Here is a 10746-nt window from a genome sequence, read left to right as displayed (position 1 = left end):
AATCGTTTCATTAGATACAATTAAATACTTTTGGAACAGGGCTCTTTGAAAGGATTTATCCCAACCACGGGGTTATACTATAGCACTACTAGAGCTCCTTATGTTTGTTATTATTTTGTTGTTTTTAAGTGCCGTTGAGTCCGTTCGATAGGGTTTCTGATTATAAAACATATTAAAGTACTGATGTATTCTGATGCCATTGGAGGGATTGCTTAAATTTCCAGGAGTCTTCTGGGGAAAACTCCCAAGGACCTATTCAGCTGCTGTGTATACTGCTATTGACAATGCCTCAAGAAGCTTGCTCACAGATAGAACAAAAAATGGTTGATCTTCCTCCTGAGCACTCTTGTAAAGGTAAGCGAGTAAATAGGAGAGTCATTTAAGAGAGGAACAATATGCCATAAATTTACCTGAAACAGAATCCTAGGGAAACAAGTTCTTACCATTAATAAAAATCAATAGTATTATTATTTAACAAAGTCGAGACCACTCAGCTTCAAACTCTGATGCTCTCCAGAGACAAAGCCTAGAGCATCTGTTTCCTAAAAAGAGAAAGAGTCTTATCATTGAAGTCAAATGAAGCATGTTTAAAAAATAAGTTTGATTGTCACTTGCAACTAAGAAAAATCTATTTAAATTTGCTAATATTTTAATAATTTTGTAAGAAACCACTACTGAGTTGGGGGTGGGGGGGTGACTGCTACTCTATTATAACTCTTAGAAAGGCAGTGGCCTTTTAATAAGAAGTTAATTTTCTCTTATATGAACTCCCTTTGTCAATCCACAGATGGGATTATAGAATCATGAATGTGGTTTTTAATTAAAACCAAGCACTGGAAATAAACATGGCTTTGAATTTTCCAGTATTCAGAACTAAGCTTTGAGGTAAGAGAACCCAGCAGTTTTGCCCACAGACTTTTCCCACATTGGTGCCAAACCAAGTGTTTTCTTACTCAATAAAAAGAAAGAGGTTAGCAGAGGAAAGAAGAAGGTAGCGGGAGACACAGGGAGGAATGCAATAGTTAAAGTAAACAGAGGAAAATGCCGTTAACTGTTGGTACATGGAGGAGATTACAACAACGTAATGAAGCAAAGTATATGATTTTTTAAATGTAAAACTGATAATCTGCTCTGTAAACCTTCACTCAATTCACAATAAAAGTTTAAAAAAAAATCATTGAGAATTCAGAAAAATAAATCAATAAATCTTCAAAAAAAAAAAAAAAATGATGCCAATATACAAGAATATACATTACATGCTGGCCTTTGAATTAAGCATCCACAAGCTAAAAGACTGTAGTTCATAAGTGAATATACATTTAAGGATTTCTTGTTTTGTAAGTAATTCTTTCCTTTTAGCGAAATAAATATAAACAAGAGTTATCTTTTTACATAAGAATAGTTAAATGACATGGATCCTGGATAGCATTTATGGCTATGATGAAGGCAGAGCTGCTGAGAGGAATAGCAGAGATATTAAAGTTATTTCATTTAAAAACACGCCTCATTTCTTGTTACAATGACCCCACACATAATCAGACAGCACCACAGAATGGGCAGTGTCCCTTCCCCTCCCCTACAACACTTAAAGAAGACTGGGGTGAAAGACATCATACAGGTCAAACTTTCCATCATGTTCCTGAGGGAAAATAGACACCAAGTCAAAGTCAAAAATTGGATTGGAAAAAGAAAATGATTTTTTTGGTTCTACTTGTATTTTTTTTTTTGCTGTTGTTCTTGGTCATTTTAGTTCAACTGAGAAAAGACACACAGAAATATGTGATGATAAGTAGGAAAAGTAATGTGAAAATGTGATTACACAACCAAAGTAATTTATTACTGAACTCCTGCTGATTCTATCCGAATGAACAAATTACATATAAATGAACTGAAAAGCAACAACAAGAAATATTCCTAAAATGGTGTGGGGGGACAATTATGGAAGAAAATCCTTAAAGCTAAAGAAACATAAAAACCACATGGAAGAAAAAAGAAAATGGTTATTTTTATTTCGCATGTTAAAGTTAAAACACATTGGATTGTAAATGGTATGGGGAAATTCAAAAAAGATTTCAAAGCACTTAATATGGTTAGTGGTTTTCATTTAACACTTTTGCAACAATACATTTAAGACTCATTCCAAGGCTTTTTATTGCCATTATTATGAAATCCTTACCAAGTCACAAGGACTTTGGACATATTATCAGAAGGAACCAGTCCCAGGAAAAGATAAAATGGAGGGTCAGCAATAAAGAGGAAGACCCCCAATGAGATGAACTGACACAGTGGCTCTAACAATGGCTTTAAACATCACAACTGTGAGTAGGGTACAGGGCCAGGCTGTGTTTCCCTTCGTGTGCCTGGGGTCACTATGAGCCAACTTGATGGCACCCAACAACAACATTCTGAAACAGATAACATTCTTTCTCAAATAAGGGGATGGGGGGATCCTAAGGATCCCAGGGGGCACTGTAGGTTAAGCATTGGGTTATTAACTACAAGGTTGGTGGTTCAAACTTACCAGCCATCTCATAGGAGAATGATTAGGCTGTTAGCTCTCCTAAAGATCTACAACCTCAGAAATCCTACATTGCTGTTGTGAAATGCCATCAAGTTGGTTCTGACTCAAAAAGACCCAGTAGAGGGTTTCTAAGGAGCAACTGGTGGGTTTGAACAGCTGACCTTGTGGTTAGCAGTCCAGTGATTAGCATGCAGAGCAGATCTATTTTGTCTTGTAGGGTCATTATAAGTTGGAGTCAACTCAATGGCAATAGTTTGGTTGGTTTAGGGGGGTTCTAAATTAAAGTCATGAACATTAACACGGCTTTGGGTAACATCAATGACTAACATGGTTCCCATTATTGGATTGTCACTATTACTAGAGCTAGAGATCACATGACTCTTCCTCCAACTGGAAGAGTTGAAGGAACATGTAGAAAACAACTGAAAGAAGGAATCGACAAGTAGTAACAATTACTATCACAACCATACCCAGCATGGCATCGTTCACCTCTGTTTCTTACACTAGACCCAGTGACTTTCATTTTAAGGGCTAGACTTTGATGGAGAAGAAGTCTCATCTTTTGCAAATCAGTGTGTACCTGGGGCTAACGCTACCCTAGCACTATGTTGCCTAGCAGGACTTGAACTCAAGACGCTGACATTCTACAGCGAGGACAGAGGGAATACAGTTCCTCTCCACACTCACAGATTTCATTATCGAGAAACAAAACAGAAAATTTGTAGGGATCACTAGCACATCATAAAAGAATCTTCAGAAACCTGGAAAAACTGAGATTCATTGCCTTCCCCACTCCCACCCTCCGGCTAGAACTAATTTCAAACACTCAAAAGCCAGAAACCATGTGACTAAGAGTCCTTATCTTGAGAAAACATAGGAAGATGCTCAATGTACATTCTTATTCCTTCTGGGGTTGAAATTCCTTCCCTTCTGCTTTAGGACACAGTGTTTTTCATAAGTTCAGGTTAATCTTGGTTTCTATCTTTCTTACTTTGTAACTAGATGACTATTTCCCAAAGTATGGGGCTTGTACCACCCATGAGGTGGATTACAGAGGGGAGAGGGCCACACACAAGGAGAGGGACTAATATTATAAAGGTATACGAGCCATACTGGGCGAAACAAGAGCAAAAGAACGGAGGCCAAGGAAGCTTCCCAGAAGAAGTGACATTTAAGATGAGTCTGAAAGGAGAACAGGAGGTAGCTAGGGGAAGTAGAGTTGCAGCTAATGGGAACATTTCATGCCATGTTCTGTAGGCAAGAAAGTGTTCTGGAAACAGCCATGAGTTCAGAACAGTTCAGAAGAGCCATGAGTTCTGGAAACAGCCATGAGTTCAGAACAGCGACCTATACAGAACAGAGATCACATGGATGACTGGATGAACCTGAGAAAATAAACAGGAACCAAAATGACAGCATGAAGAAAGGGACACAAATATTGTTGTTAAGTGCCATCAAGTCAGTTTCAACTCATAGTGACCCTGTATAGGGTTTCTGAGGAGGAGCTGGTGGGTTCGAACTGTTGACCTTGCGATTTGTAGGCCAATGCTGATCCACAGCACTACACCATACAGGACATCTTTCCCTCCAACCCTGAAGAGCTGAACTGCAGTTAGAGTTATATCTGAGAGTTTAATAATACTCAGTAATCCATATTGATACAAACATTTTTGTCTTTCAATTCCAACAGAAACACCACATATAAATCACCAACTATCAAGATGATCGTTTCTTTAAAGAAAAACAGCTTTTAAGGAGCTTTCATTATTTTTTTGTTCCTGTAGAAGAAATAAGCTTTGCTACACACGAGTGAACATTTTGTATAAAATGACCTTCTCCATGAAAGCTGCAAAGATAGCTTCTGCTTTGAAAACGGCAAACATTTCAAAGTGGATTATGAAAGCAAATCTATAAAGTTTCCAGAGAAAGCAAGAAACAGAACAATACAGCAAACACATCTTGTGTGTATGCAGGGAAATTTTCTCCCTTTCCCTTCAACATTCCTCCTTCCTATTTCCTTCAGAATGTATGAGGCTACGAGAGCCATTTTCCAAGACAAAATGAAATTAGTTTAGAATGTACATCAGAAGACACGATCACGATCAATAGCAAATTATCATTTCCCTGGGAGATGTTGTTGTTAGGTGCTGACAAGTTGGTTCCGGCTCACAGTGACCATCTGTACACAAGAAGGAAACACTGCCCAGTTCTGCACCGCCCTCACAATCATAGCTACAACTGGTGCAGACACTGTGTCAATCCATTTGATTGATGGCTTTCTTTTTTTCCTCACTGACTCTCTGCTTTACCAAGCATGATGTCCCTAGCCAGAGATCGGTCCCTCCTGATAATCTGTACAAAGTATATGAAATGAATTCTTCCAATTCTCACTTCTAAACGGTATTCTGGCTGTACTTCTTCCATGATAGATTTGTTTGTTCTTCTGGAAGTCCATACTATATTCATATTCAATATTATTCAATATATACACAATATTCTTACAGTCAACATTCTTCACCAACACCCTAATTCAAATGCATTAGTTCTTTGGTCTTTCTTGTCCAATTATCACATGCATATAAGGTAATTAAAAATAATGGCTTGGGTCAGGATAACTTAGTTCTCAAGATGACATTTTTTCTTTTTAACTCTTGAAAGAGCTTTATTGCAGCAGATTTGCCCAATGTAATATAATACATCATTTGAGTTCTGGACTGCTGCTTCCCTGGGTGTTGATTATGGGCCCATTAAAATGAAACTCTCGACAACTTTCATCTTTTCTCTGTTTACAATGATGTTGTTTATTGGTCCACCTGAGGATTTCTGTTTTTGTGTTGAGGTGTGATTCATATGGAAGGCTGTAATCCTTCAAGTCCTCTTCACTGTCAGCAACCTAGGTTGTGTCATCTGCATATTGTTGCTATTGTCGTATGCTATTAAGAGGCTTCCGACTCATAGCAACCCTGAATAGGGTTTCTAAGGCTGCAGATCTTTAAGGGAGCAGAAATCCTCATCTTTCACCCAAAGAGCAACAGGCACATTTGAACGGCTGAGCTATGGTTAGCAGCCCAACTCATAACTCACTACACTACCAGAGCTCCATCATCTGCATATTGCAGGTGGTTAATGAGTCTTTCTCAAATACTAATGCTTGTTTTTCTCCATCTGGCCTACCTTACCCATGGATAATGTTGTTGTTAGGTGCTGGTTCCAATTCATAGCAATCTTATGAACAACACAACAAAACACTGGCTGGTCCTGAACCAAGCTCACAATTAAACACAGAAATTAAGCTGTTGCTAGCTTGAGCCCACTGCTGCTGCCACTATGCCAGTTCACCTCATTGTGGAGCTCCCTTTTACAGGCGACCCTCCATTTAACCAAGTACGATGTCCTTCTCTAGGGTCTTGTCCCTCCTGATGATATGCATAAGTATGAAGTCTGGACATCTTAACTTCTAGGGAGCATTCTGGATGTACTTCTTCCAACATGGATTTATTTGTTCTTGGCAGTTCATGATACTTTCAATACTCTTCTTCAGCACATAATTCAAATGCATCAATTCTTCTTTGGTCTTCCTTATTCACTGTCCAACTTTCAGCATACAGACTGAATAAATATGGTGAAAGAATACAACCCTGGTACACACCTTTCCTAATTTTAAACCATTCCGTGTTCCCTTGTTTTGTCTGAACGACTGCCCCTTGGTCTATACACAGGTTCCTCGTGAACACAACTAAGTGTTCTGGAATACTCATTCTTCGAAATGTTGTCCATAGCCTGCCATGATCCATACAGTTGAAAGCCTTTGCATACTCAACAACGAACAGATAAACATCTACCCATTATCAATGTGAAGCTGATATACTAATACCCATTATCAAAGGGGACAGCAAGTTTCCAAACTAAAGTCACCTTACTCCACACCTAGGGCTACATTTGCAAAAGTGAAGCATCTGCAAAGCTGCTGAAGATGGGAACAGTCAAATTTTACTTAAAGGACTGTCCAAGGGCTCCAGCAGCTCAAAAGGAGGTAGGAGAAGAAGACAATCCTATGTTTCAGCTCAAGCAATTTTCTCCAAATGATCTAGCATTTTAAAGGATTGCCTTATACCCAGGTAGCTCTCTTTGGGGAGATTTACAGTTGATTACCAAAATCAAGGTTATTTTACCATGAACCCTCTTAAAGTGCCTCCCAGGACCCAACAGGTCATCAGTAACTGAGATCTATCCTTTGTGAGCCATGGACTGTCATTAGCTTCCTAAGGGGGTAGTCCAGGATGAACAGAAGCTATGATGATATTATCCCTGTTGGAAATATTAACATTGTTTCTTCCTCACATGGGAATAGCATATTACTGAGGGCTCTGACAATGAGAATAAAATTCTGCTCCAGTCCTTAACTCTACCTTTTCCAAGACTTACTTAGAATATGTTAGTGGAAACCATACTGGCAAAACATTGATGGTATTGTGGAAGTAGTCAAAAAAAGATATGAATATCACCTAAGATAAGACAAGATAAGTCATAGACAAAATACACAGGTGTTGGGCCAGATGAGAAAACTTTCTGTATTGAGAATTTCCATTCTAGTTGTAGCATTCATTTTCAACAACTTCAGTAAAATTTAATGTAACAAGTATTTCTTGAGAGAACCTATCAGGTTAACAAGAACTACACCAAGAATTGTGTGGGATCCCCCACCCTCAAAAAAACCAGATGACTTAATGTTAGTCCTCATAAAGCTTTTGTCTTTTAACATATTGATATAGTAAAAGCAGTCCAGATCTCAAACTCAAGGGGGTAAGGGTTTAAATCCAGGTTTTCCTGTCCACTAATTGCTTAACTCCAGAAAATCTTCACTTCTTGGCTTTCTTATCTGATGAACCGAGGTAACATCATCTTTTCTCTGCACCTCAGGGTGTGACTTTGACGAGAATGTACACACACACACACACACACACACACACAAAAAAAAAACATTTTCAAAAGGGTCCTACACAAATGTAAAATAGTACTCGGATGGAGGCATAGGAGGAGACAAGATTTTCCAGCATAAAACAGCTTGACTGGAACAAGGACACTTCACAGTCTACACTTCCCCTGGCTGATTCTCCTATGGGTAGAACTGGAACAACTCTCCAAGTTCACAGTTACATGGAGGTTATGTGAAAGTTAATTCTGCTGCCAGGGAAAGGAATCCAAACCTTGTGTTGTAAACACAGGCTGTGCACCTGCTCCTTTAGGAGTGGTTTTCAGCATCAGCCACTCTCTTTCGTTCTTTTTCAGCATTGGCAGTAAAATCTGTGATCAGTGAGGCTGAAAATCGAACAGTTTGACGGATGTCCTCAGAATAGCACAAACACAGAAATTAAGCTGTTGGCCAAAGCAAGCTCCTTTGACAGATGGCATGTTTGAGACACTGAACAGCACAATAAGGGCAAGTAGCTCCTAGTCCCCAACTCCAATCATGTCAAGGAAGGGAATTTTCCTCTTTCCTTGAAATGGAATAATTCAGAACAATTCCCCTGTGCATTCAGATTTAACCTTCCCAAGATGGTTATTTTATTTTTAAATAAAATTTTATGTAGGGAAAATGTTCCCATTCTCTCTTCGTTCTCTTCTCCCATCCACTCATCCAAATGTTTACCAGTCAGCTTCAGTTTGCAAGGGAACATACTGTGTGGGTCCAGAGGGCAGACTCTGGGGTCAGACAACCTACAGTACTTCCATGCCAGTATCCTGGGCAGCAGTTCTTGGCACACAGCAAATGTTCATTAATGTTAGCTCTTATTATTACCAACAATGATAATGATGCTGGTGACTAATTGTGTGAGAAAAATTATGCTATGGACTTCGGATATGAAGATGAACAGTACAATCATAATCCAGTGTGTGTGGAGGAGGGGAATTAGACAATAGGATGTGGGTTACAATAGGACAGCCAGCCACACAAGATGATGATTTTGTTGCTGTTGTTTAGTGCCATGAAGCCATTTCCAATTCATAGTGATCCTGCACAGGGTTTCAGAGGCTATAAATCTTATGGGAGCAGAAAGCCTTATCTTTTTCCCTTGGAGCAGCTGGCAGATATGAATGCCAAACTTTGGTTAGCAGTGTGGTGCTTATCCTACAAAGTCACAACACTCCCAAGATGATGATAACACGGAATTTATTGAATTCCACACTTAGTATGTGCTGAACTATACTTCAGTCAATTAATTCAGTCAATTATCAGAATCACCTTAGGAAGGAAAACCCAGATATTGCCCTAATTTTACAGATGAGGAAAATCAAGGGCATAGAGGTAAAGTATTTGAAAATTCCAAACAGGGAGCAGATAAGATTGCCAGGATATTGAGGACCAGTGCAGGGAAGGTTTCACAAAGTATGTGACGGTGAGTCTGAGTTAAAAGATGACTAGAAATTCACCAGGTAGTCAAAAGAAATGATAAGCAATGGTCTTAGCAAAAGGAGCCTGATTGCATGGAGGCAGAAGGGTGTAGGTGGAAGGGTGTAGATGAAGAGTGTAGGGGAAGCGTGTAGGAAAGGGTATGAAAGGCAGACAAGTGGAGTTCAAGTAGGAAAGGCTAAGCTGGTTTAGTGACACTGTGTCCTATGGACAACTGGGGCACTGAAGAGGTCTGACTGGGAATTAAGAACAATATGATCAAACCTAAAATTTAACCTTTAAAACTGATCTGGTAATAGTGTAAAAAATAATTAGAAAGGGACGAACCAGAAACAAAGTGAGACTAATAAATTCTATTTATTCCATAAACATACCAATCCATCAAGTCTTGCGAACTCTTTCCCTAAAATATTTTCCATATTTTACCACTTTCCTCCTTTCCTTAATGCCGTCCCTATTATAACTCTAGTCAAAGCCATAGTCATTTCTCCCTGTAGATTCCACTCTTGTGCCTACAGCCCATTATTTACATGGCTCCCAGGTGTCTTCTAAAACAAATTCTGATGGCATCACCCCATTGTTAAAAATGTTCCAGTGACTTCCTGCTTATCACAACCATGACCCATTAGGTTCTTCATGATCAGGCCCTACACCCTCTGCTCCAGCCACTGGCCCTAGAAAACAAAAAGCTCATTTTTGCCACCTTGCTGTTCCCTTAGCTGAAAAAGCTTTTCTATCAGATTCTCATATGTTTGCCTTCTCATCAGTCATTCCTCAACTCAAATGACCCCTTCCCAGAGATGTCAGCTGCACCCACCATGGCAAAATGGCAACTTACTTGGTGCTTGGCCAGTACTAAAAATCAGTCATTGAACAAATTAAATAATACCTATCACTCACCTGGTGTATACTAGGCACTATTTTTAGGTGGCCATATAAAACTTAAAAGACAAAGATTCTACCCTCACAGACTTTACAGTCTTTGTAGAAAAAGAGAAACAGGTAACCATAGCTCAATGTGATAAAGGCAACAAAGGAAGAAGGAACAGATATTATGGAAACCCACTGATGTATCGTTTAGATTAGGTAAAAGGAGTACAGAGCAGCTTTTTACTTAAGTTGAGACCTGAAGAGTAAGAGTTAGTCCAAAAAATAGAGGAAAGACATTACAGAATGAGAATACTGTATGTGCTAATAACCCGAGACAAAGGAGGACATAGTATATTCAGACAATAACAAACAGGTTTGCATATGGAAACATATGTATGTGGGAATGTGGTGGGAATGGGGAAGCAGTGACAAACTAAATTGGATAATTTCAAGTAACTACATAATAGTGACATTATTTATATTTTAAAATAATCAAATGGTTATTGAAGGCAATAGAGAAGGCGACTGAGAGGCATTCCATTGATATCCAGAATGAGAGTTTACAGAACATGCAACCCTATGAGGCAGAAGGCAAATTAATAATAATTTGCCTGGTGCCCTTTTAGCACTACCCTACACGGCCTCCCAGGAGATGTTCAGTAGTGATCAGAGTGAGTGTTGGAGCCCAAGAAAGACATTTAAGGAAATAAAAGTAGGCAGATATTCTAAAAGCTCACAGTAAAATCCAATAATAAAAGCACACATTTTAGTTTATCTAAAATTTATTATGGTTGGTTATTAAGTGCCGTTGAGTCCGTTACAATTTAAAGTAACACTGTATAGAGCTTCCAAGGAATGACTGGTGGATTTGAATAGCCAACCTTATGGATAGCAGTCCAGTGCTTATTCTACAGTACCATGTTGTTGTTGTTGTTGTTGTTGT

The 10746-nt window shown here is 38.9% G+C and overlaps 1 protein-coding gene across 1 annotated transcript in view; it reads right to left on the bottom strand.

Annotated features, from left to right (window-relative positions):
• The window catches only part of CACNA2D3 (calcium channel, voltage-dependent, alpha 2/delta subunit 3), a 1461104-nt gene that overhangs the window by 1057597 nt on the left and 392761 nt on the right, over window positions 1–10746 (bottom strand). The gene's annotated exons all lie outside the window — the stretch shown is intronic.

This window comes from Chrysochloris asiatica, unplaced genomic scaffold, assembly GCF_000296735.1.
Source record: "Chrysochloris asiatica unplaced genomic scaffold, ChrAsi1.0 scaffold00046, whole genome shotgun sequence".
NCBI classification, from domain to species: Eukaryota; Metazoa; Chordata; class Mammalia; order Afrosoricida; family Chrysochloridae; genus Chrysochloris; species Chrysochloris asiatica.
Note: the sequence above shows the minus strand (reverse complement) of the source record. Positions and strands in the feature narration are given on the sequence as shown.